Source organism: Phocoena sinus, chromosome 3, assembly GCF_008692025.1.
Source record: "Phocoena sinus isolate mPhoSin1 chromosome 3, mPhoSin1.pri, whole genome shotgun sequence".
NCBI classification, from domain to species: Eukaryota; Metazoa; Chordata; class Mammalia; order Artiodactyla; family Phocoenidae; genus Phocoena; species Phocoena sinus.
Window position 1 is genome coordinate 33,453,632 of NC_045765.1, and position 25,172 is coordinate 33,478,803.

The following is a 25,172-nucleotide window of genomic DNA, read 5'->3' on the forward strand; positions in this document are numbered from 1 at the left end:
AAAATCTAAACTGAAGTGAGTTTTAAAATAAGTAGAATTACCTGAAGTTCCAGTTTATATGGCTTTGTTTCCAGTGCTGTAAATATCATTTAGCTACTGTTTTTCTGGTTGGTGTATGGTTACAAGATCCCAAAGATCAAATGCTTTTTTGTATATTTATGGCATTGTTAGATGTAAGATAAAAACTATTCATTTGATGTGTATGTTCTGTTTCTGTTGAAAAAATTAGAAAGAGGTTTTTTTTTTTTTTTTTTCGGTACGCAGGCCTCTCACTGTTGTGGCCTCTCCCGCTGTGGAGCACAGGTTCCAGACGTGCAGGCTCCGCGGCCATGGCATGACATGTGGGATCTTCCTGGACCGGGGCACGAACCCCTGTCTCCTGCATCGGCAGGCGGACTCTCAACCACTACGCCACCAGGGAAGCCCAGAAAGAGGTGTTTTTTCGCTTTGCTTCATCAACCTACAAGTAAGCAGTTGTCTTATTTCTGGGATTCTATTGACAGCTCTGTGCCTTCTTTCCATTTAATTTTATTTGCCATTATGTCCCACTAAGTAATTAACTCTGCATTTTAGAAAATTTAGAGGGTAAAGAGAGCTATTTCAGAACACTGTTGAATAGTTTTCTTATTTATAATAGTTCAAGGTGTGTTAAGCTTTATCACAGGCTTTTAAAATGTGAGACCCACTTGCGTGTTTGTGTCTGGATTGAAATTAACGTCTGAGAGAAAAACAAAATTATCTCTAAGAGATTGAGAAATCAAGGCAATGTAAAATACAAAACAAAGCAAAAAAGCAACACCAAAAGCTACTGTCTTGACAATTTATTTATATCAAAATAACATGAATATTGACATAAACTTTCAAAGGAGAAATTGTTTTGAAGTTACACATTAGGTTTAATATATGGAAAATCAAGTTCCTCATGGGTATCTTCTAACACTAACTTCTCTCCCCAGGCAATCCCAAGTATGGCCAGGGCCTCAGATAACAAATATATGTGACTATTCCCTTCTGTGAGCTATTGGTTTCCTTTTCCAAATGTTTACTGAGCAGCTCCACTTGAATGTCTCAAATGCATGTCCAAAGTGAAATAATCTTCCCTTATCTATATTTGCTCCTTCTCTAATATTTATCTAAAATGTATCCAAATATAACTCTATATAACTCTCTCTCTCTCTCTCTCTCTCTCTCTATATATATATATATATATATATATATGTATAGTTTGTTTGTTTTTTAACATGTTCTATGGTCCAGAAGTGGAAGGGGCAGTATCTAAATGGATACTCCCTCTCCCGTAGTCATCATCAAATCCTGCCAATTTAAATCAGTTCATCTATTTTTTAACTCTGTGTCTAGTGCAAGCTACCATTTTTGCTCCAGTGTGCTATACATGGCCTCAAGGGTACTTCTTATACCTACTCTGCACTTTTCTAAACTAATCTCTGCAAGATAGGCATAGTAGTCTTTTCAAAACACACAAAGTTTTCTTGCCGCAGATACTCCTTTCTTAAAACCTTTCAATGGATTTTTATTGATCTTATTTATTTATTGAATAAATTCAACATATAACGTGTAAATTTAAGGCATACAATGTGCTACTTTGATACATGTATATATATTGTAATATGATTGCCATTGTGATATTTCTAACATTATATAATTATAGTATAATAATTGTCTATATTTATTACACTGTGTATTAGGTCTCCATGGCTTATTTACTACTGGTTACAAATTTGTACCCTTGAGCAACATCAATCTTATTTTAAGGACTACAGGTTATAATACGGCCTTTAAGGCCCAGAGTGACCCAGCCCCTGCTTGCCTTTTCAGACTTACCTCCTGCTGGTTTTCTCATTTTATCTCTACACTTCACCTCTATTTCCTTTTTTTAATTCATTGAAAGTATTTCTTAGTACATTCTCATTTATCTTTCATTCCTCATCTCAACCTCACTTTTTCTATGAAGCTTATTACCAATCTCCCAGATAAGACCAAATCATCATTTATATCCATTTCTTCTTCCTGAACTTCTTGAAACATGCTCCATATAGTTGTATTGGGTTGGCCAAAAAGTTCGTTCAGTTTTAAGTAAAAATAAAAGACACATTTTTCATTTTCAGCAAGAACTTTATTGAACAATGTATTCATTAACTGAACGAACTTTTTGGCCAAGCCAATATAATATTTTAGTTAATATCCTTTAACTACACTAGTCTACAAGTTTCAAAATGGGAGAGATTTTAATCTTTTATTTTCAACTTTGTATCTTTTACATTTAGAACAGTGCCTAGCACATAGCAGACACATAGTAGATAAGTATTGGCACTCTAACAGCATGTCATGGACCCATATTGGGATCTGTAGTAGATTCTGTCAGTTGTGTCACCTCAGTATACCCTAGGACAACTGCACATAGATCCCTTATATGCCCAGAGCCTTCTGTGCTTCTTTGCCCAAGGACTTTCTCTGGCTGCAGGAGTATGGCAACCAAGGGGAAGGCCAGAAGTGCTAGAGAGTTAATATCCTGGAGTGACTTTCAACCCAGTGAGGAATGGGAATCTTAGTGTGTGTTCCACAGAGACTCTCAGAGGGTCTTTAGCAGGATTGATATCCAATTGTCTACAGTAGTAACTTGCTTATTTGTGAACCCTGTATTAACTTTTCCTCCCTTCCCTCTCTCGTTTTTCTGTTCCTTCAAAGTGCTTCCTGGTATCACCTTCTAAATACACTACTTGCACCCATATCATTGTTTATGGAGACACTCAAGCTAAGACAGGGCCAGTGCATTGCAAAACTCCAGAGGCACTGTTCATGTTGTATTCTGTCCTTCAGTGGGTGCCATTTACATTACAGTATCTAAACAACAACTGTGGAAGAAATATTTAAGGAATAGACTTTGATAATAACTAAATCTTAGTTTAAATCTTTCAGCTAGTGTTTATTGGATGCTTTCTGTGTTCTAGGAGTAGAAGAGAGGGAAAGATGGAAGAAAATTAAATGGTATGTCTTTGACTTCATTGAATTTATTGTTTATTGAATACAAAACGGTTTGGAATACAATATGAGACTTTCTATATCCAAGTGCTGATTTTGCCTAAAAGATTTTGATCTGTTCCTAATCACAACATTTGTGACACCAAATGTTTCAGGGTTTTTTCCCCACACCAACCAATTCTCCAACTTTCCAGACACCAACTGAGTGTCTTACAATTCAATTCAATTCTGACACTAACTACCTTATGTTAACACAGACCCCAGAGGTTAAAGGCTCAGTGCTACAAGACTCCCTCTTATTTCACATGTCCATTGCAAGTTCTGGGCCTCCCATCCTTCTGTCCAACTGACTATGAGTTGAGGGTCCCCATGAACCCCTCCTCATGTTCAGTAATTTGCTAGAATGGATCACAGAACTCAGGAAGACCTCCATTTATTATCACTGGTTTACTATATTAAAAGGATCAGTCATGTTTTGTTTCAAGGAAAATTATACTCAGAGACTGAGATTGTTTTTGCCAATAGTTTATTTAACACAGGTTTACTGTGGAAATTGTAATAATTTCACAAGCCAACAGCCTACAGGATAATGTCTCTTAATAAGCCAGTAAAGATGTAGCATACTCCAAACCAATGACAGATTAATCACAGTATTGTTCCAGACAAGCGGAGATGAAAGAAATAAAGTTCAGATTTAGTTGAGGTGAACCGTTTCTACAAATTGCTTCTTGGGAGAGTGGGCTTAACCAACCGTGAGCTGACATCCAGCTGCCAGCGAAACAAAGGTCCCCGGTTGCTAGAGCACGTTGCTAGGGAACAATGGCCTTGATGCTGGTGGGCAAGATGATTCTCTTCTTGCAGCTACCGCACTGCCAGTAAAAGAGTCGCCTTTACTCCAGCGGGAGCTGGTGCCCCACGGTCTTCGGAGAGCTAATTTAGACCATCAAAGGTTAACCTTGCCTAGATGAATGATCTCGGTTAGTGCTCATAAACTTTTGGTATTTACAGTCTAAATGTTCCTCCCCATAGTTGCTTCTCCCTATGTTCTTACTAATAAGGCCCCAGCAGGGCCCCTCAGGAGTTGAGCTTCTGAGTGCTTACTGGAAACCACAGATGTGGATAATGACATCCCGACACACAATTTTACTTTTATATCAAGACAAACACTTCATTCTTAAAAACAACTTTACTCTTAAAAACAACTTCATTTTTGTCATAAACAAGTGGATTTGAAATCCTATCAAAACAATCCACAGCAATCCACATGAACAGGTGTACAGAGTGAGGTCTGGAAGGGTCCTGAGTACAGGAGCTTCTTCCCTGTAGAATTGGGGTGCACCACCACTGTCCCGGCACTGGATGCATTCCCCAACCAAGAAGCTCTCTGAAACCTGTAGTTTAAGGACTTTACAGAAGTCTCTTGACACAGACATGATTGATTAAATCGTTGGCCATTGGTGATTAGCTCAAATTCTAGCCTTTCTCCCTATCCCAGAGATGGGAAAGGTATGGAAATTCCAACCTTCTAATCATGATTGGTCTTTCTGGTGATCAGCACCCATCCTGAAGGTGTCTAGGGGCCCTCAGCACGAGTCATGTCACTAGCACACAAAAGACACACCACTCTGGAGATCCTAAGGCTTCTAGGAGCTTTGTGCCAGGAATCTGGGACAAAGACCAAGTGTATATTCCCTGTTGTACCACAGAGATGAATACCTGTGACTTGAGAGACTCAGACCAGAGGTTGGTAGAGTTTGTCTCTTTGAAGCATTGTCTGATGGAACCTGTGAGTAAAGGTGAGGGAGGATCTTGATCAGGTAGGATGTGGAACACCTTAATTCCATTTCATCTTAAGTGACATAAGTAGGAGTATATAATGCAACTTAAAAAAAAAAAATCAGGCTTCCCTGGTGGCGCAGTGGTTGAGAGTCCGCCTGGCGATGCAGGGGACTTGGGTTCGTGACCCGGTCCGGGAAGATCCCACATGCCGCGGAGCGGCTGGGCCCGTGAGCCTTGGCCTCTGGGCCTGCGCGTCTGGAGCCTGTGCTCCACAACGGGAGAGGCCACAACAGTGAGAGGCTCGCGTACCACAAAAAAAGAACCCCCCCCAAAAAAAATCGAGGTAACATTGGTTTATAACATTGTATAAGTTTCATAGCCTACCCATGCACATGAATTTTGTTCTTACCAAAGCAGTGGAGATGCTTCATCAAACTAACTTCACTTCATGTTATGTGCTCATTTTATCAACACTCTCCATCTCTCAGATTACTGTTGAGTAAGGAAGGACCAAAAGGAAAAGGAACTATGAGTTACCCCATAGTTCTCTTTTCTTCTGTGTCATTATTTTCAGCATAAGTGGTTGCCTAATACAGGAAAGTAACAGTAAAAAATGAATACAATTGGGTTTTCTGGTCATTTGTGTTTCTTAGAATGCTATTGCTTTTTTCTCCATTGAAGCAAACCTGATTCACGTGGAAAGTGTGGTTTTCAGGGGCCTCAATTACTCAGTTTTAGGTAAAAATTCTTAGTGTTTGCTTTGAATCTTCATAACTCTACAGACTGGAATGTTGTATTCATGGGGCCTCCAGAATGTGATATACAAATTTTATATGTGAATGGAGTGACCAGGAATGGTGCATATTGTATGTATTTTCTCTGCGCACATGTATATTCTATTGTCTCATTGGGCTTTATTTACAAAACACAAATTCAAAGAGAAAATTATTAGCACTTTGAAACAGAGACTGAAGAGCATTAAACCCAGTGTGAGGCCCTTATAAGTGCAGGGCCCTGTACACCTTCACAGCTCACATGCCTGTAAAGCTGGCCCTGCAAGGGCACGGGAAATACTCTGTTTCAATCTCAATCACTTGCTTACCACTGGAGTTGTGAGTCATAATCAAAGTAACAGACTCAGAGTGGAAAAGGAAATGATTCTTTAAGAGAAGGGGAGAATGGACTGTGGAAAGACAAATGCAGCAAATGTTCACCATGGGAATAGAAGACAAGGGGGAATTGTCTGTGCTATTTTCTGCATCCATAAAATACCAAAGGGTTGTCCAGCCCAAGGGTAAGTGGAAATTTTATTCTCCAGAGTACCTTTTTATTTCTTGCTTTGTTTTATGTGAAATTTATCTCTACTAGGAACACAGAATCTAATCTGTTTACATCTATTTTTAGAACCTATGCTATCCAGTACTTGTGAATAATGTTAAGTTGGTAATCCCAGGATTGTCTGTAAATGGAGATTACCGTGGCTATAATGTGAGACTCCAAAGGAAATTGTCTTCAGAATGTTCCTGATGGCACTTGGTGGGATGGAAAGTTGAGTCCATGTGCATGAATTGTTTTATCACATGATTCTGTGAATGTGTCCCTTTTATCTGTCCAAGCCCAGGATGAGAGGAAATGGTGTACTTATTTGTATTCCTAATAATAATATAAAGAATAATATCTGAAACATAATTCATGCTTACCAAATATTTGCTGACTATTGAATGAGTGCCATTATTACATGGTTGCTATTCTTTAGTTTTTATTCACAGGGCTTGTATTTTCCAGAGTTAAGAGACTGTGATATGATATTCATTTGGGCATGCTTCTTTTTTTTTTTAACATCTTTATTGGAGTAAAATTGCTTTACAATGGTGTGTTAGTTTCTGCTTTATAACAAAGTGAATCAGCTGTACATATACATATATCCCCATATCTCCTCCCTCTTGAGTCTCCCTCACACCCTCCCTATCCCACCCCTCTAGGTGGTCACAAAGCACCGAGCTGATCTCCCTGTGTGCTGCTTCCCACTAGCTATCTGTTTTACATTTGGTAGTGTATATATGTCCATGCCACTCTCTCACTTCGTCCCAGTTTACCCTTCCCCCTCCCCGTGTCCTGTCTTATAACTTGGTAGGATCCCTGTGTTTATTATGCTATTAATTCCCCTTGCTTTTCCAAGAGTTGTTATTGGTAAAATCACAGGGAAAACCTTTAAAGAATCTGTCTAAAGAAGGGGCAGGGAAAGGAAGGGAAGAAGTCTTAAAACTGTATCTCAGTCCATGGCAAACTGTGTAGGAAAGTCACCCAAATATAGAAATCAGGGTGGCTCTGGAGGGAGATGGTGGCTCAGTCCTTGGAGTTCTTATGAGATAAAGTTAGGGAAGTGCCTTGAAGCATATACCAGCACAAAATGAATCTTCATTGGACATGCTTCTTTTTTAATTGTATCATGTTGTTCTGAGTAATTTGCCCAGGTCTCCGCTGTACAGGGCTCAACTTGCAGCAGTGCCTCAGAGGACTTTCCTGATTTGGGGGAGGTTGTTTTGGGAAAGTCAAAATATTCCATGGTGCACTTACTGCATTGAGTGAAAAAAGGAGTTAGATAAAAGATTGGCCACACTGACTTCCTTATACTTCCTCACCCCAGGGTCTTTGCCTTTTTCTTCCCTCTGACTGGAATTCTCTTTCCCCAAATATGCAAATGGCTTACAACTCACCTCACTGAGATCTTTACTCAAATGTTATCATCTTGGTGAGCCTTTCCCTGACTATTCTATTTAAAATTGAAACTTGCTCCCCACCATGGCAATTCTATGCACCTTCACTGTTTATTATTCTCCAAAGCACTTATCATCGTCTGACACAGAATATATATTACTTATTAATTTTTATGTGTCTGTCTCTGGACACTAGAAAGTAAGCCCAGGAGAGCAAGGGCTTGTTCTATATTATTTACTGCTGTATCCTCAGCATCTAGAATAGTTAATAGCACATATTACATCTAAGGAATATTTGTTAATGATATTGCCACTGAATTGGAGAAGTTCATGGCCCACTGTAAAGTGTGTGACAGCCCATAAAGGGCCATGGACCACACTTTGAGAATAACTGCCTGATAAGACACCAGTTTATTAGTATATTGAGAAATATTTTTCTGAGGCCCGTTGGATTTGCATCTTTTCCCTCTTTCTTTTAGATTTTGCAAAATCCTCTGTCACTGAAGGTTATCTGATCAGTTATGCTCATGTGGAAGTGCCAGCACATGTGTTGGTCTTTTCAGGGGCACATTTTTATAATTTAATTAGGACTGAATGGGTAAGCATCTGCTGAAAATAAAAGCAGATTAAAAGATTGAGTTGTGACTGAATAGAGTATTCCTAATCACTTAAGAAGGTCATACTTTTCCTTTATAATTCAACTTCAGCGTCAACTTAGTAAGTTTAATTTACTTTCTGATTTGTTCTGGTTTTTCCTTTCAGCATATCTTCACATGTCTCAAATGGGGTAGGCTGAAATCAGTTTAGCCCTACAGAGCTGGGCTTAGAAGAATGACATTGCTGCAAAAGGCACCAATGTGTTAGCTAAGGATAGTTCATGAAGTGGAACAACTCAGGTGGGAGGGGCAATTTCTACCAATAACTAGCAGGTATGGAGCATTTACTCTATACTAAATACCTTGATAAGTGCATGTGTAGACATGCATGTGTAGATATGTATTTTGTCAGTTAATCCACACAACAATCCTATGATATTAGTGTTATTCGCATGTTACTAATGAGAAACGGAGGCACATGGAGGTCAAATTGTTTACAGTTAAAACAGCTGGTGATTACTGAATCTGACATTCAGTTGTGTCTGCTTGGACTCAAAGCTCATGCTCTCACCACTGTCTGCTGGACTGCCTTAGGTAATTTAAACTTTCAAGCAACATAAAGAAGTAGAATTCATTGATTGGTTAATTAATTCTCCAGTGGGTGGTTGAAGCTGCCTATATTTACATTTATTGAGTGCTTTGTACTTTTCAAAATGTTTCCATATTCTCTCTTGTGTCTTCATCTGTGTTTCTGTCTCTGTCTCTGTCTTTCTTTCTCTGCATCTCTCTCTCCTCTACTTTTTCCTTTTTTTTTTTAAACTAGGAGCTACTTGTTTGTTTGGATTTGATGATTGAAAAGACCAGTGTATAATTGCTGTCTGAGATGGAGCTGGAATGAATGGATACTTTTCAGGTCTGTCTCTTTTCTCTCCACAGTAAATTGGTTGAAATGAGACAGCATTACTTTATTAATAAAAATTTGGTGATAATTGGGACAGGAGCTAGGCTATGTTAAAATGAAAAATACCTTTTGATATGCAAATGCTTTCTTTCTTAGGAAAATTAATCACATACATTTGATTTCAGGGGAATATTTAAATGACTTTGGGCAATAGTCTTCAAGGACCTTAAAGCCCTTCACATACTTAGTTAAAAAAGCAGAACATAGGCCCTCACTGAGCATTTGGTTCGGCTACTTCGTTTTGTGGATTTGAAAACTGAAGCACCAAAAGCTGACTTCTACAAGATCACAGTTTTAAAATTGGCTGAGTGAGATTTGAATCCAGATTTCCTGGTTTCTCGTCTAGAGATCATTCCTCCAAATCACAAGGATATAAAATACACAAACAATACTTACGAATTCATATATTGTTCAACAAAATAGCATGACAGCTGAATTGAATTATTGCATCAAATTCTAAAAACTAAGGTAGCATTTCTCTTATGATTTCCATAATCCAGAACTTCCCCTAATTTGCATGGTACTTTATCCTTGTTTTGTTTGAAAATGTGGGTATTTAGTTTACTGCCTCTACTCCTCCTCCTGCTGTGGCTATTACTACTACTACCGTTACAAGTTATCTTTATTGAGTGCCTACTGTGTGCTAGGCACTGCACTGTGATGAATACTTTATAGGTTTATCAGTCAGGAAAACAGACATTATTCTAAGTATTTTGTGAAGAGAGGAATTTAATACAGGTGATTAGTTGATTACAAAATTATTGGATGGGCTTGAAGAGCGAAGGTCAGGAAAAGTCACTGACTTTCTGTTGGCTCTAGATTTTTAGAGGATCAAGAGGTTGCTGCTTTTGCCATGTTAGGAAAAGACAACCTGTAGCATGAAGATAGGTAATGCTGAGGTGTGGGCGGGGATGGGGGTGGGAAATATCCAGAGGCCCCTGTGAAGCATTATGTATGCCAGAGGTCACATGATTACCTGCTACTACCAAAGGAAGAGTAATGTACTGTAGCTTTCTGTCTTCCAAAACTCACCCGAATTTTAGAAACTAAACTATATCTAGAATCACATTGGCAAAGGAGTCTGAGAAATGTAGTTCCTAAGATTCTAGCCTCTGTTATAAAGGGAGAAGGCTAGAAGAGGGTGAAAAGTCTGCTAAATCTCTACATTTAACTCATAGCAGAATAGTTGTTGTCTCCTTTTATTCTTTAAGGATTATACATGAGGAAACCTAAGACTTGGAAATTTTAAGGAACTTGTGTAAGTAGCCCCTGGATTACATAATAGGCTGACTGACACATATTTAGTATAGCAGAGATAACCCCTGAAAGATAAAAAGTGATGAAATAATGTGTTATTTAACATTTTAAAAAGAGGCATTGAGGCAGTAATCCAGGGACTTATATATATAATTTATATATAATTACATATTTTTATAATTTCAGATATATAAATATATGTATATTGATATTTTCTTTCCTTTTTTTTTAAAAAATATAAAACTGGTGAGGATGTGGTAAGAAGAGCATTGAGCTTAAAGTCACACAGTTAATCAGTGGGAGAAGCAGGTTTTAAGGTCTCTGGAAGTCTGACTCCACAGCCTGCTTCTTTGCCACAAAATCAACTATGTTGGGCTTCCCTGGTGGCGCAGTGGTTGAGAGTCCGCCTGCTGATGCAGGGGACACGGGTTCTTGCCCCGGTCCGGGAGGATCCCACATGCCGCGGAGCGGAGAGGCTCGCGTACCGCAAACAAACAAACAAACAAAAAAAAAACAACCAACTATGTTGAGTCACTGAGGGGAGCTCCACTTAGTATGATTATTCTTTAATTGGCATATACTTTAATAACTTCTCTTTTGCTCGTCCTGGATCTGAAAGATATATTTTACTTACTGTCACCCTATTTTAGAAGGAAAAGAATAAAGGTTGTATTATATTTTAGACCTATTGCTTTAAGCTAGAAAGCAAACAGTCAGGTCTTGTGCTCTATGAGGAAATAAAGATCCCAAAGTAAATAGTCTTGACTTTTAGGGTGAAGAGGAGCCAAGAAAACAGATGAGGATGGGGGAGTGCAGGTTTCTTTGTTATATAAGCCTGGCAGCCACCCAGCTCTGAAGAGAGGAAACTGAGAGGGCTGCACGTTATGATGGGAAGAGGTGGCAAGCACTGAGTGAGCAGGCAGTACCCTGGGGTTTTAATCCCAACTACCCTTGTCCCTTCTGGGAGTTAACTCAGACTGTAAGTATAATAAACAAATGTGAAACAAGAATTTCATTTAGGTGGTTGCTGAGATTTCTTTCTGCTCTGAAATTCAGACTTTGCTGTCTGTAAAGCATTATCATAGTATAAAGTTTACTCTTCCTTGCCAGGAACTGCTGACATTTTCCTTACACCTTTGAGATTTTGAAAGTTTAATAAGTTTGAAATTCATGGTCATGTGATGCAATTTTGAGGTAACTTATTTAAGCACAGATTTTTCACATTTCTAAGTATATTTTAGTCAGGCAAATTTGTCATTTTTAAACATTTCTCTCTCTGTTGCTTATATTTTTAGTCCCAGGGGACAACTCTCAAGTTATTTAAAGGAAAAGATTTTTGCAGATAATTGCTAAATTTGCAAGTTTATTAGATGCATATCAGCCTCAGACCGAAGAAAACTAATTAGGATCTATGTTGGAAAAATAGCTATGTCTGCTCAATATCTGATTATTTTGAAGTTCAAAGCTTCAAAGTACTTTTATTTAAACTGAACTGCTTTTGTGTTTTTCTCCATTTTAGTTTAAAAATTGATAGGCTGGAAAACCTGTTTTAACTAACTCCTATTGAAGTGATTAATTCGAGGTATAGATTATTCTCATCCAAATTAAATTAATATAGTAGAAGAAATAGATCACTTTTTTTGTTGATTACTTTTAATTGGTTCCAGTTTAATAAGCAAACATTACTTTAATGAAGTTTCTGGGTTTATTATGGTAGGAGGCTGTTCACTCCAGTTCCAGTATTAACTTGTCACCTTAGGGCATAGCTGCTTTATATTAGTACCTTTTCTTGTCTTTTAGGAATGGACTAGAAGTTTACTGTTTTCAATTGTGTCAATTTTTATCCTGGGTAGAGGATGCATGGGGTACTGTGTAGAGAACTATTTGAGTCTCTGTATATGCTCAATGAGTAAGTGGATTGTGATAGAAAAACCTTTGTCTATCCCAAGAGAGGGGAGAGAATGAGAGTGTACTGGGGAAGCAATGGCTATAAGAAGTAACAGGTAGCAGTCATTCGCTGTCACTGGTGTTATACACTGGGAGAAGCATGGCCCTGGAGATAGAGGGAATTCGGCTCTAGAATCCTGAATCACCAGTTGCACGTATTTTGTAGGACAAGACACCTCATCTCTCTGCATCTCAGCCTCCTCATGTAAGAAATAAAGGTTTGACCCTGGTGATTTTGCCAGCTCTGAGAGTCCACGATCCTCTTTTGTTCAGTTGATTTGACAATTGACCACTGTCCGTTCAGTCTTTGGCAGTTCATTTCAAGCCCATCTTTTTGAAAGTTTTGGTTAGAAAAATAAGAACAAGCCCCTTCCTAGGAATCGAGAGTCATTCAGGGAGACAGTCTTATTCTTTAATAATACCAATTCTATCCACTTCAGGTTTGTCCTGCAACTCTTTACTTGAGTCCTTTATTTTTTTCAGAAGTCCTGCTTCTTGGAATTTGCTAAAAAGTTGCTCTATTCTTGTAATATTCTTACATATTGAGAAAAATGTCCATCTTTCCCGTGTATAAGTTTTTAAGGTACTTAGCCACGTAATACTTGGAGGTACATATTCATAGGATGCTATTTTTCTTTTTAGAAACTCATAAATATAAAAATATTCAATTTGATTCATACATTCTTTAAATTCTTTTTATTTCTTATGATAGATGTTTATATTTAATAAACTTTTACATTTTATAGTAGTTTTAGACTTACACAAAAGTTGTGAAGATAGTACAGAGAGTTCCCATAATACCTCATACTTGGTTTCCCCTATTATTAATATATACATTAGTATGATACATTTAGCCCAACTGATGGACCAGCATTGATACATTCTTACCAACTAAAGTCCAGATTTTACTCAGATTTCTTTAGTTTTTGTCGTTTAATGTCTTTTTTCTGTTCCAGGATCCCATCCAAGATACCACATTACGTCATGGTTCCTTAGGCTCCTCTTGTTTGTGACAGCTTCTTAGACTTCCCTTGTATTTGATGACCTTGATAGTTTGAGGAGTACTGATCATGTATTTTGCAGAATATTCTCCAGGTCAGATTGAGATTTCTATATTTTCCCTCTGTTTATTTATTCAATCAGTTATTTAGATTAGTATGGATTTATGAGTATTTTATACTTTGGGTTATAATCTAATACAACTTTATTATTTGTTGCTCAAATTGTTCCAGCTTTGGCCTTTGGGAGATCTTGCGGTTGGTTTCTGTACCATTATGACATACCCTTACCAATTTTGGCGCTTTTTTTTTTTGCGGTACGTGGGCCTCTCACCGTTGTGGCTTCTCCCGTTGCGGAGCACAGGCTCCGGACGCGCAGGCTCAGCGGCCATGGCTCACGGGCCCAGCCGCTCCGCGGCATGTGGGATCTTCCCGGACCAGGGCACGAACCCGCGTCCCCTGCATCGGCAGGCAGACTCTCAACCACTGTGCCACCAGGGAAGCCCTTGGCTTATTTTTAAAATTACTCTGTACAAGATAGTCCATGCTCATCTTGAATAATTACTTCCCAAGTCCTAGAATCAGACATTTCTCCAGGTAGTTTTGGGTTCTTTTATTGAGCATGTATTAGAAATCAAAATTTGGGCTTTAGGTGTGTTAGCTGCTACTGGCATGTTGTTTCTCTTAGGCCTCACAGCTGACAGAACAAGGAAGTATATGTAAGTATATAAACCTGTGCATATACACATATCTGTAAGTATTCCTGTACATTTCCATCTATATTTATATTAAGCTAAACATGAGTTTATACTGATGTCTCCCATTCTAATCCATTACCACAAGGGTCATTCTAGTCTTGTCCCCTTGCTTGTCTATAATTTCCTCTCAAATAGTGAAAAACCTGCTCCCACCACCCACCATCCATTTACTTCATTGTTCAATTCCAATATACATATATAGTTGTTTAGAATTGTTAATCTAAGCCCCTGTGGCAAAAAATGTTATCAACTAGAGTACTGCTTATGTAAAAAAATTTTTTTGCCTTTTCTTTTGCCGTAGCCTGTATTTTATATTTGAATACTTTTTTAAAATTGAGGTATTATAATTATAATTGACGTATAACATTAGTTGCAGGTATAAAGCATAATGATTTGATACTTGTATATATGGCAGAATGATCGCCACAGTAAGTCTAGTTAACATCCATCACCATCACCATACATAGTTACAATTGGTTTTCTTGTGATCAAGAATTTTAAGATCTACTCTCAGCAACTTTCAAATATGCAACACAGTATTATTAACTATAATCCTCATGATGTACATTACATCTCCATGACATTTATTTTGACCCCCTTTGCCCACTTATCTATCTCCTACCCCCCACTTCTGGCAAGTATCTATGAACTAGTTTTTGTTTGTTCAGTTGTTTTTTTTTTTTTTTTTTTTTTTTTTTTTTTTGCGGGTACGCGGGCCTCTCACTGTTGTGGCCTCTCCCGTTGTGGAGCACAGGCTCCGGACGCGCAGGCTCAGTGGCCATGGCTCATGGGCCCAGCCGCTCCGCGACATGTGGGATCTTCCCGGACCGGGGCACGAACCCGTGTCCCCTGCATCGGCAGGCGGACTCTCAACCACTGCGCCACCAGGGAAGCCCTCAGTTGTTGTTTTTTAAAATTTCACATATTAAATAAGATCACATGGTATTTGTCTTTCTCTGTCTGACTTATTTAACTTAGCGCAATGCTCTTAAGTTCCATCCATGTTGTTGCAACTGGTAGCTTTCTTTTTTTCCTGGCTGAATAGTATTCCATTGTGTGTGTGTGTAGTATAATATATGTATATACATGTACATATGTGTATATATACATATATGTATACATATACACATACATATATATGTGTATATATATAATAATCATGTCATCTTTATCCGTTCATTCATTGATGGACACTTAGGTTATTTTCATATCTTGGCTATTGTAAAAAATGCTGCAGTAAACATGAGGGTGCATATATTTTTTTGAATTAGTGCTTTTGTTTTCTTCAGTTAAATACCCAGGAGTGGAATTTCTGGATCATATGGTAGTTCTATTTTTAATTTTTTCAAGAACCCCCATACTGTTTTCCATAATGCCTGCACCAATTTACATTTCTTCCAACAGTGTACAAGGGCTCCTTTTTCTCTACATCCTTACCAACAGTTGCTATTTCTTGTCTTTTTGATAATGGTCATTTTATCAGGTGTGAGGTAGTATCTCATTGTGGTTTTGTTTTGCAATTCCCTGTTGATTAATGATGTTGAACAACTTTTCATGTACCTGTTGGCTATTTGTATATCTTCTTTGGAAATATGTCTATTCAAGTCCTCTGCCCATTTTAAAATCAGACTTTTTTTTTTTGCTATTGAGTTGTATGAGTTCCTTATATATTTTGGATATTAACCCCTTATCAAATATATGGTTTGCATACATGTGCTCCATTCCATAGGTTGCCTTTTCATTTTGTTGCTTGTTTCTTTTGCTGTGCAGAAGCTGTTTAATTTGATATAATCCCACTTGGTGATTTTGCTTTTGTTGCTTGTGCTTTTAGTTTCACATCCAAAAATATCATTGCCAAGACCTATGGCAAGGAGCATTTCGCTATATTTTCTACCAGGAATTTTACCAGTTCAGACCTTACATTTAAGTCTTCAATGCATTGCATTTTTGTGAATGGTGTAATATAGGGGTCCAGTTTCATTCTCTTGCATGTGACTATCCATTTTTTTCCAACATCATTTATCAAAGAGACTATTCTTTCCCCATCGAGTATTCTTGCCTCCCTTGTCAAAAATTATATGAGCACATGTGCAAGGGTTTCAATCTGCACCCTTGATTCTATTCCATTGGTCTATGTGTCTATTTTTATTCCAGTATCATACTGTTTTGATTACTATAGCTTTATAATATAGTTTGAAATCAGGAAGTATCGTGCCTCTAGCTTTGTTTTTTCTCAAGATTACTTTGGCTGTACAGGGTCATTTGTGGTTACATACAATTTTAGAGTTGTTTTTTCCATATCTGTGAAAAATGCTATTGGAAACTTGTTAGGAATTGCACTGAATCTGTAGATTGCTTTGGGTAGTATGGACATTTTAACAATATTAGTTAGTTCTGACCTATGAAAACAGGATCTCTCTCCATTTATTTGTGGCTTCTTTAATTTCTTCATGAATGTATTATAGTTTTCAGTGTCTAGGTCTTTCACTTCCTTGGTTAAATTTATTTCTAAGTTTTCATTGTTTTTGACTTTGTTGTAAATGAGATTGTTTTCTTTATCTTTTTTTCAGATAGTTCATTGTTAGTATATACCAACACAATTGATTTTTGTATGTTGATTTTCTATCCTGAAACTTTACTGAATTTATTGTTTATCAGGTCTAACAGTTTTTTTAGTAGTTTCTTTAGCATTTTCTATATACAAGATCATGTTGTTAGCAAACTAAGACAATTTATTTCTTCCTCTCCAGTTTGGATGCCTTTTGCCTTTTATTCTTTTTCTTGCCTAATTGCTCTGGCTGGGACTTTCTGTACTATGTTGAATAGGAGTAGTGAGAGTAGGCACCCTTATCTTGCTCCTGATATTAGAGCAAAAGCTTTCAACCTTTCCCTGTCGAGTATGATGTTAGCTGTGGGCTTATCATATAATGACCTTTATTATGTTGAGGTACATTCCTTCTATACCTAATTTGCTGAGAGTTTTTATCATGAAATGATGAATTTTGTCAGATGCTTTCTCTGCATCTATTGAGATCATATGATGTTAATCTTTCATTTTATTAATGTGGTGTATCACATTTATTGATTTTTGTATGTTGAGCCACCCTTTCATCTCAGGGATAAATCCCACTTGATCATGGCGTAAAATTCTTTTATTTATTTTATTTTAATAAATTTATTAATTAATTTATTTTTGGCTGCATTGGGTCTTCGTGGCTGCACGCGGGCTTTTCTCTAGTTGCGGAGAGCAGGGGCTACTCTTTGTTGTGGTGCGCGGGCTTCTCATTGAAGTGGCTTCTCTTCTTGTGGAACATGGGCTCTAGGTGTGTGGGCTTCGGTAGTTGTGGCACATGCGCTCAGTAGTTGTGGCTCACGGGCTCTAGAGCACAGGCTCAGTAGTTGTGGTGTGTGGGCTTAGTTGCTCTGCATCATGTGGGATCTTCCTGGGCCAGGGCTCGAAACTGTGTTTCCCGCATTGGCAGGCAGATTCTTAACCAATGTGCCACCATGGAAGTCCTAAAATTCTTATAATGTGATGTTGAATTTGGTTACCTAGTATTTTTTGGAGAATTTTTGCATCTATATTCATTAGGGATATTGGCCTGTAGTTTTCTTTTCTTGTAGTATCCATAACTGTCTTTTTTTTTTTTTTTGCAGTACGCGGGCCTCTCACTGTCATTGCCTCTCCCGTTGTGGAGCACAGGCTCTGGACGTGCAGGCCCAGCGGCCATGGCCCACGGGCCCAGCCGCTCCGCGGCATGTGGGATCCTCCCAGACCGGGGTACAAACCCATGTCCCCTGCATCGGCAGGCAGACCCTCAACCACTGTGCCACCAGGGAAGCCCCATATCTGTCTTTGGTATAAAGTAACGCTAGCCTAAAAAACTGAGATTGGAAATGTTGCCTCATCTTCAAGTTTTTGGAAGAGTTTGAGAATGATTGGCATTCATTCTTATTTAAATGTTTGGTAGAACTTATCGGGGAAACCATCTGGTCCTGGGATATTCCTTGTTGGGAGGTTTTTGTTTACTGCTTCAATCTCTTTACTGGTTACTGACCTGTCAGATTTTCTATTTCTTCATGGTTCAGGGTTAGTAGGTTGTTTGTTACTAAAAACTTAATTAATTTCTTCTAGGTTGTCCAATTTGTTGGCATATAATCATTCATAGTAGTCTCTTATGATCCTTTGTGTTTTATCAGTTGTACTGTTACCTTTTTCATTTATAATTTTACTTGTTTGAGTACTCATTTTTTTCTTGGTGAGACTAGCTAAAGGTTTGTCAAATTTGTTTATTTTTTCAAAGAATCAGCTCTTAGTTTCATTGATCATTTCTTAGTTTCATTGATCATTTCTGTGTTTTTCATTCTCTATTTCATTTATTTTTGTTTTGATCTTTTTTTTTATGTCCTCCCTTCTTCTAACTTTGAGCTTAGTTTATTCTTCTTTATCTAGTTTCTTAAGGTATAAAGTTAGGTTGTTTGAGATCTTTCTTTTTTCTTAATGTAGGCATTTATTGCTATAAACATCCCTTTTAGCACTGCTTTTGCTGCATCCCATAAGTTTTAGTATATTTTTTCATTTTTATCCGTTTCAAGGTATTTTTTGATTTCCCTTTTGATTTCTTGTGACCCATTGGTTGTTCAGTGGCATCTTGTTTAATTTCCACATTTTAATAAATTTTCCCATTTTTTCCGTTATTGATTTCTAGTTTCATTCCATTGTGGTCAGAAAATATATTTGGTATAATTTCAGTGTTTATAAATTTTTTGATATTTGTTTTGTTACCTAACATATGACCTATCCTGGATAATATGCCATGTGTGTTTGAGAAAACTGTATTTTGCTGCTGTTGGATGGAATGTCTGTATATATTTGTCGGGTCTGTTTTGTCTAAAGTATAGTTCAAATTTAATGTTTCCTTATTGATTTTCTGTCTGGATTAATCTATCCATTTTTGAAGTGGGATATTGAAGTAACCTACTATTATTATTATATTATTGTCTATTACTCCTTCAGATCTGTTAATATTTGCTTAATATATTTAAGTGCTCTGATGTTGGATGCATATATACTTACAATTGTTATATTATCTTAATGAATTGACCCTTTATCATTATATAATGACCTTCTTTGTCTCTTGTTACTATTTTTTACTTGAAGTCTATTAATTTTGTCTGCTATAAGTATAGCTACCCCTGCTCTCTTTTGGTATCCATTTGTCTGGGATAACATTTTCCATCCCTTCACTTTGAGCTTATGTGTGTCCTTGAAGCTGAAGTAAGTCTCTTGTGGGCAGCATATGGTTGGGTCTTATTTTGTCTCCATTCAGCCATTTACATTTAAAGTAATTATTGATAGGTAAGTACTTACTGTTGCCATCTCATTAATCGTTTTCTTGCTGTTTTGTAATTCCTTTATTCCTTTGTTCCTCTCTTGCTGTCTTCCTTTGTAAATTAATTATTTTCCATGGCAGTATATTTTAATGTCTTTCTCTATCTTGCATGTATTTACTAGAGGATTTTGCTTTGTGGTTACCCTGAAGCTTACTTCAAATATCTTATAGTTGTAACAGTCTGTTTTAAGCTGATAACAGCTAAACTTCAATTGCATATGAAAACTCTACTGTTTCATTTCCCCCTCCACATGTTATATTTTTGATGTTACACTTTACATCTTTTTATATTGTGTATCCATTAATAAGTTATTGTAACTATAGCTATTTTTATTACTTTTGTTCTTAAACCTTTATATTAGCATTAAGTGGTTAATATACCACCATATTACAGTATTAGTGTATTCTGAATTTGATTATATATTGCCTTCACTTGTGTGCTATTTATTTTCATAAGTTTTCATGTTACTAGTTGGTATCCTTTCATTTCATCTTCAAGAATTGCTTTCAGTGTTTCTTGTGAGGTAGGTCTTAGGAAATTCTTTATCTCATCTTCATTTCTGAAGGATAACTTCGCTGGGTATTCTTGGGATGGCAGTTTTTTTTCTTTCACCACTTTGAATATATCTTCCCATTCTTTCTTGGTCTGTAATGTCTCTGCTGAGAAATCTGCTAATAACCTTATGGAGGTTTCCTTGTATGAAAGAAATTTGATTTTTCTTGCTGCTTTTTAAACTCTCTTTTTGACTTTGATTTTAGGCAGTTTTCTTATGCTGTGTCTTGGAGAAGATTATTTTGAATTGAAGTTTTAACATGACCTATATGCTCCATGAACTTGAATATCTGAATCTCTCCCCAGGTTTGGGAAGCTTTCAGCCATTATTTCTTATCCTTTTCTCTCTTCTCATTTCCCCCTCCCTGCCTGAGTTAAAAATGCAATAGTATTTTGGTAAGTCTGTAAGTTTTTATATTTTAAATGTACCTCATAGGATGTTACTTCCTGTATCACATTATGATTATTTTTGTTTACATATCTGTATTATTTCCTGCTGGGCTATAAGCTGTTTCTGAGCTGGAAATAAATTGTCATCTCTCTAGTACCTGATGTGATGTTTGTGTTATACGTAGTGCTAATTAAATGTTTGAATCAATGAATCTTTGAGTTTTATGCGAGCAGAGCAATGCTGTCATAGTGAACTAGGCTTACAGAGCTGGGTTGCCTTCAAACAGAAAGTTAAACTGCCTTTTGGGTGTTTACGTGCAACATTTAACCTGATACATTGTGGTGTGCTGTCCAGGGTAGGGTCTCTGGAATCAGAATGTCTAGCAATGAATCTTGGCTCTACCACTTACAAGTTGTGACCTTGGGAAGGTTATTTAACTTCTTTACCCCTCAGTTTCCTTATCTATAAAATGTGGGTAATAATAAAATCAAGCTCATAGCGTTCCTGTGGGTTGAATGGGGACATACTTGTAAAAGGACATGGACTATATACATACTGCTTTAAAAAGGTCAGCATTATTACCATTGAATAATTTTAATATAATTTTATTCTAAATTGGCATATTTAAAATATTCCTTCCCCTTTTCCTTTCCTTCTACTAGAATATTTTTAACCTTAGTTCTTAGCCTTAATTTCTATAGATTTGATTATTTTTCTCCTAATATTTGTGTGTGTATGTCTTTTCCCTCAGCAGTGAGCAGAACCATTGTTTCTCAGAGAGCACACTCTTAGCTTGGATCCTGGCTTGAGAAGTAATTATTTTGGCATTACCTCCCACTGCTCTGAATTTGCCATCTGTTGGCAACATCATTGAAATGATCCAAGTCTTCTGTAATCTGGCAGTAGTTAATTAATTATTATTTTTTTGCTTTAATGCCAGCTTAAGTTCTGTCTCTCAGATGGGGAATTTGGCCAATATTAGAAGTAAGCCTGACTATTTGGTGTTTATATAGAACATCTATAGTTTGCAATTTGGAAAGGCAGCTATTTTACTTTTTAAAATCCTATTAAATATGAGCGGAAAGGATAACTTAAAAAGAAAAGAATGGCAGAAAGTTGTTTTAATTTTGGTTTATGCTATTTGTATTAAGTCAGAACTATCCAAAGAATGGCCCATCTTTGTAATTTCTACATTGGGTATGGCAGTGATCTTTGAACAGAGACATTTTAAAGATAATCTGTGCCTTTGAAACTTTATCATGCAGACCATCTAGTTTCAGATTCTAAGCCAATTTCCCCATAGGTCTTCCAATTGCTCGATGTTCTTTTACAACTGTCATTCTCAAGAGCTATTCAACAGGCTGAGTTTGCATCCCCGGAATCACTGTTCCTTGGGGTCTTCCATGTCACATGAGGAATGTCTTTACCACTGCCACATCCGTCTTTCTTTTGCACATTTGTATTTATCTTTCATGTGGATCTATTCCAAACCTCCCGTAAATCTTAGTAGAGTGCCTCTTAGCCTCTGAATTCTCTTTATCGTCATGGAAGCATATTCTTGAAAGGATTCCAGGAGGGCAGTTATAATGAGTGATCCTCTCATTTTTCTCATTCTTTCTTTCAGACCTGCCAGAGAAACTGCTTATTTCACAGAAGGATGGTGCTGGCTGAAAGATGCTTTCTTGAAATGGAGGGATTACTGCCTTCCACAGGTTCCCCTGAAGATGTATTTTATTTGCATTTTAATTCTTAATTTGCATTTAAATTCTTTAATTTAATTTAAGAATTCTTTTAATTCTTAAAAGGCACGAGCATGAACTATTGAGGATATTAACTCTGAAACTTTATCTGCATTGTTTCTGTTTGCATGCTGTATAGTGTGTTACATAGGAATCTATCAACAAAAATATATACTCCTGGCTATAAATTAGGTTTGACTATTCATTTGATAAAAGCTACACCTATCCTTTTGATAATAAATAAATAAATACATAATAGATTGATAATGTCTAGTGTTGGTGAAAGTATGCGGAAGCAGTTACAGTCATTCTTAAATATAGTGGTGATTGCTGCAACATTTTGGGAAGGTAATCTGGCAGCATGTAGCAATATTTTAAAATCCTTTTATTCTTTTAGGAATTCATTTAATGAAAACCTATTGAGCACAGACTATGGAGCAGCAACCATTCTAGTTACTGGGGATATGGCAGTGGCAAAATGAAGTCCTTAACCTCATGGATCATGCTTTTATTTGGAGTGGGAATGGAGACAGGAAATAAACAAACAACTAAATACAAAGTATGTCAGATGGGGACTAATGCTCTGGACAAAATAAAGTAGGGTAAGGGGGAATAAGAATACCTGCTTCTTTTGGGGAGGCGTGTCATTTATTTTATATAAAGTGGTCATGAAAGGCCCCACTGAGAAAGTGACAGTTGAGTAGTAATTTGAAGGAAGTGAGAGAAATAAGGACATCTGGAGACCTGAGCAACAGAGTTCCTAGTAGGGGCAACAGTGAATATAAGAAATTCTAAGGTGGAGGCTTCTTATTGGATCAATGGACTAGTGCTGAGGCCAGTGTGTCTTTTGTAAACATTGATAATGGCATTTTATTATTCAAATTTCTGAAATGTTTATGTTTTCAAATCTATCAGCCTCTTTCTTTACAGTTTTGAACTTTGAAAATATGTTTAGAATGACCTTCCATGTGCTCACAATTATGAAAAAAAATACGGTTGGCCCTCTGTATCTGCAGGTTCTGTATCCGTGGATTCAACCAACTGTGGATTAAAAATATATTTTAAAAAAATTCCAGAAAGTTCCAAAAGCGAAACTTGAGTTTGCACCATGCCTGCAGGTATTTACATAGCATTTACATTTTATTTACAACTATTTACATAGCATTTACATTGCAATCGGTATTATAAGTAATTTAGAGATGATTTAAAGTATATGGGAGATGTGCGTAGGTTATGTATGAAAATGCTATGCCACTTTATATGCGGGACTTGAGCACCGTCCAATTTTGGTATCTGTGGGGGATCCTGGATCCAATCCCCCATGCATACTGAAGGATGACTGTAGTTTTTTCTTTTAAACTCTACTGATAAGTGTGTTCACACTTAGAACTTTTTGAAACTAGATGTTAACTATGAAAATGATCATGCAGTGATTGTACATCACTACAGTATGTATCCTAAAATCATCTATGTTTATGTTGACAGATTCTTTCCTTGATTGACCAAACTTTAGTTAGGCTCCTGAGCCTTCTCCTGGACTCACCTGTATACTTCCTTGTAAAATCCAGTTTTAGCAAGAACCCTGCCAAGTCAGTTTAGCAAGTGTCCCCCATCCTCAATACCTGATCACCCTCTATATCTGATCAGGTTCTTCATCCTTCATCACCCCCAGGTGATGCCTAATTACCCTGGCCTATCTTCAGCAAAGAACCCTGATAGGTCAGTTTAGGTGAAATTCTCCTTATCCCTGATGTTCCCCTTAGTAATTTTCCATCCACTACCCTCCCTCACCTTCCAATCCTTGGCTGTATATTCCCACTTGCCCTGTATTTGCAATTAATCCAGGTTTGGTACTGAGTCACTTTTACCTTATTGCGATAGTCCTGAGTAAAAGTTGTTTTTGCTGCTTTAACTACTGCCCAGCTCTGTTTTTTATTCGAGAATGCTTAGTCTGCAGTGGAGCATCTGAACCAGTCTAGAGTTTTGTAGGTTTCTTAATATTAGGAAGATCATTAGCTATTATAAACTTAGAAATCTTTGTGCGAGTAGGTGACTATGTTTTTCTTTTTGTATTAGTATGAATAAGCATTTAATATGGTTATAATAGCATATAACTCAATGTCTTTTTTTGAGAAAATACTAATCATGAATTATTATGATGGATCAGTGTTGGATGATATTATTTTCTGTGGTTACCTTAAATATATAGTTAAAAATGCCTGTCAATGCAAAAGATCAAATTTGACTATACTCTACCCAGTGATGAATGGCAAATATGCTGAAAACTTAGGTTAACCCAGAATTATTTACTTTCTTCAAGATTCCAGTTATTAAAACTTGCAAGTACAACACTAGATTAAACTTTCATTTTTTGTTTCTGGCTTGGTCTAGGTACATATGGAGTCCTCCTTTTGGAATGTAAGTCTTATGTATGACCTGCTTTGAGGAAGAGATGCTCGTTAGTATTAAAATTTGTATATGAACAGTTAAATGTTATACTATTGATGGGTTATATATCTTTTATTGTTACTAATTATATTGCCCTTAGAACCTTTGAAAAATCTGTTGATAACTTCCATTTCTAACAGGAATCATGTTATTCATAGGGCCTCAGCTAAAGGGATACTAATATATATATTAGAGGTGCATTCAGTGTTGGAATTGTGTGACCTCTGATACCATAATCATTAAAACCCAGGACTTCTTCATATACTGCCTTAAACGGGATTCTGGGATCCTTCTATGTATACTGGTCTAATTTCCTCAATGACATTAGAAGTTCCTTGAGGAGATTACACATGGGAAATAGCACAACAAGTTTTTAAGTGAAGTAGGGAGGTAAACATTACAATTTTGACCCATAATTTCAGAGTAAAATATGATCATTATCAGCTAGCAGTCATGTTTTTCCATTTCTGGTCAAATTAGGTGTCCACTGTTTCTCTAACATTTGCAGAAAATTGGTTCAATAGTCTGTACATGAATTATTCCCCTTTCTGGTATGAATAAACATGCAATGGAAAATATTAATTAAAGCAAGTCTGGTTATTCAAACAACGCATTATTTAGGAAAGATCTCTAAT

At 36.9% G+C, this 25,172-nt stretch overlaps 1 long non-coding RNA gene across 2 annotated transcripts; it reads left to right on the forward strand.

Moving 5' to 3' along the window:
- Window positions 1-351: 351 nt before the first annotated feature.
- Window positions 352-22,600, forward strand: LOC116751908. Of its 2 annotated transcripts, none has more exons than XR_004349365.1 (4): window positions 352-466; window positions 2,970-3,006; window positions 21,975-22,062; window positions 22,487-22,600. It is a non-coding gene; the product is annotated as an uncharacterized LOC116751908 (long non-coding RNA). The 2 variants fall into 2 exon arrangements; XR_004349364.1 differs by having other exon boundaries at window positions 21,975-22,076; window positions 22,487-22,587.
- Window positions 22,601-25,172: the final 2,572 nt, after the last annotated feature.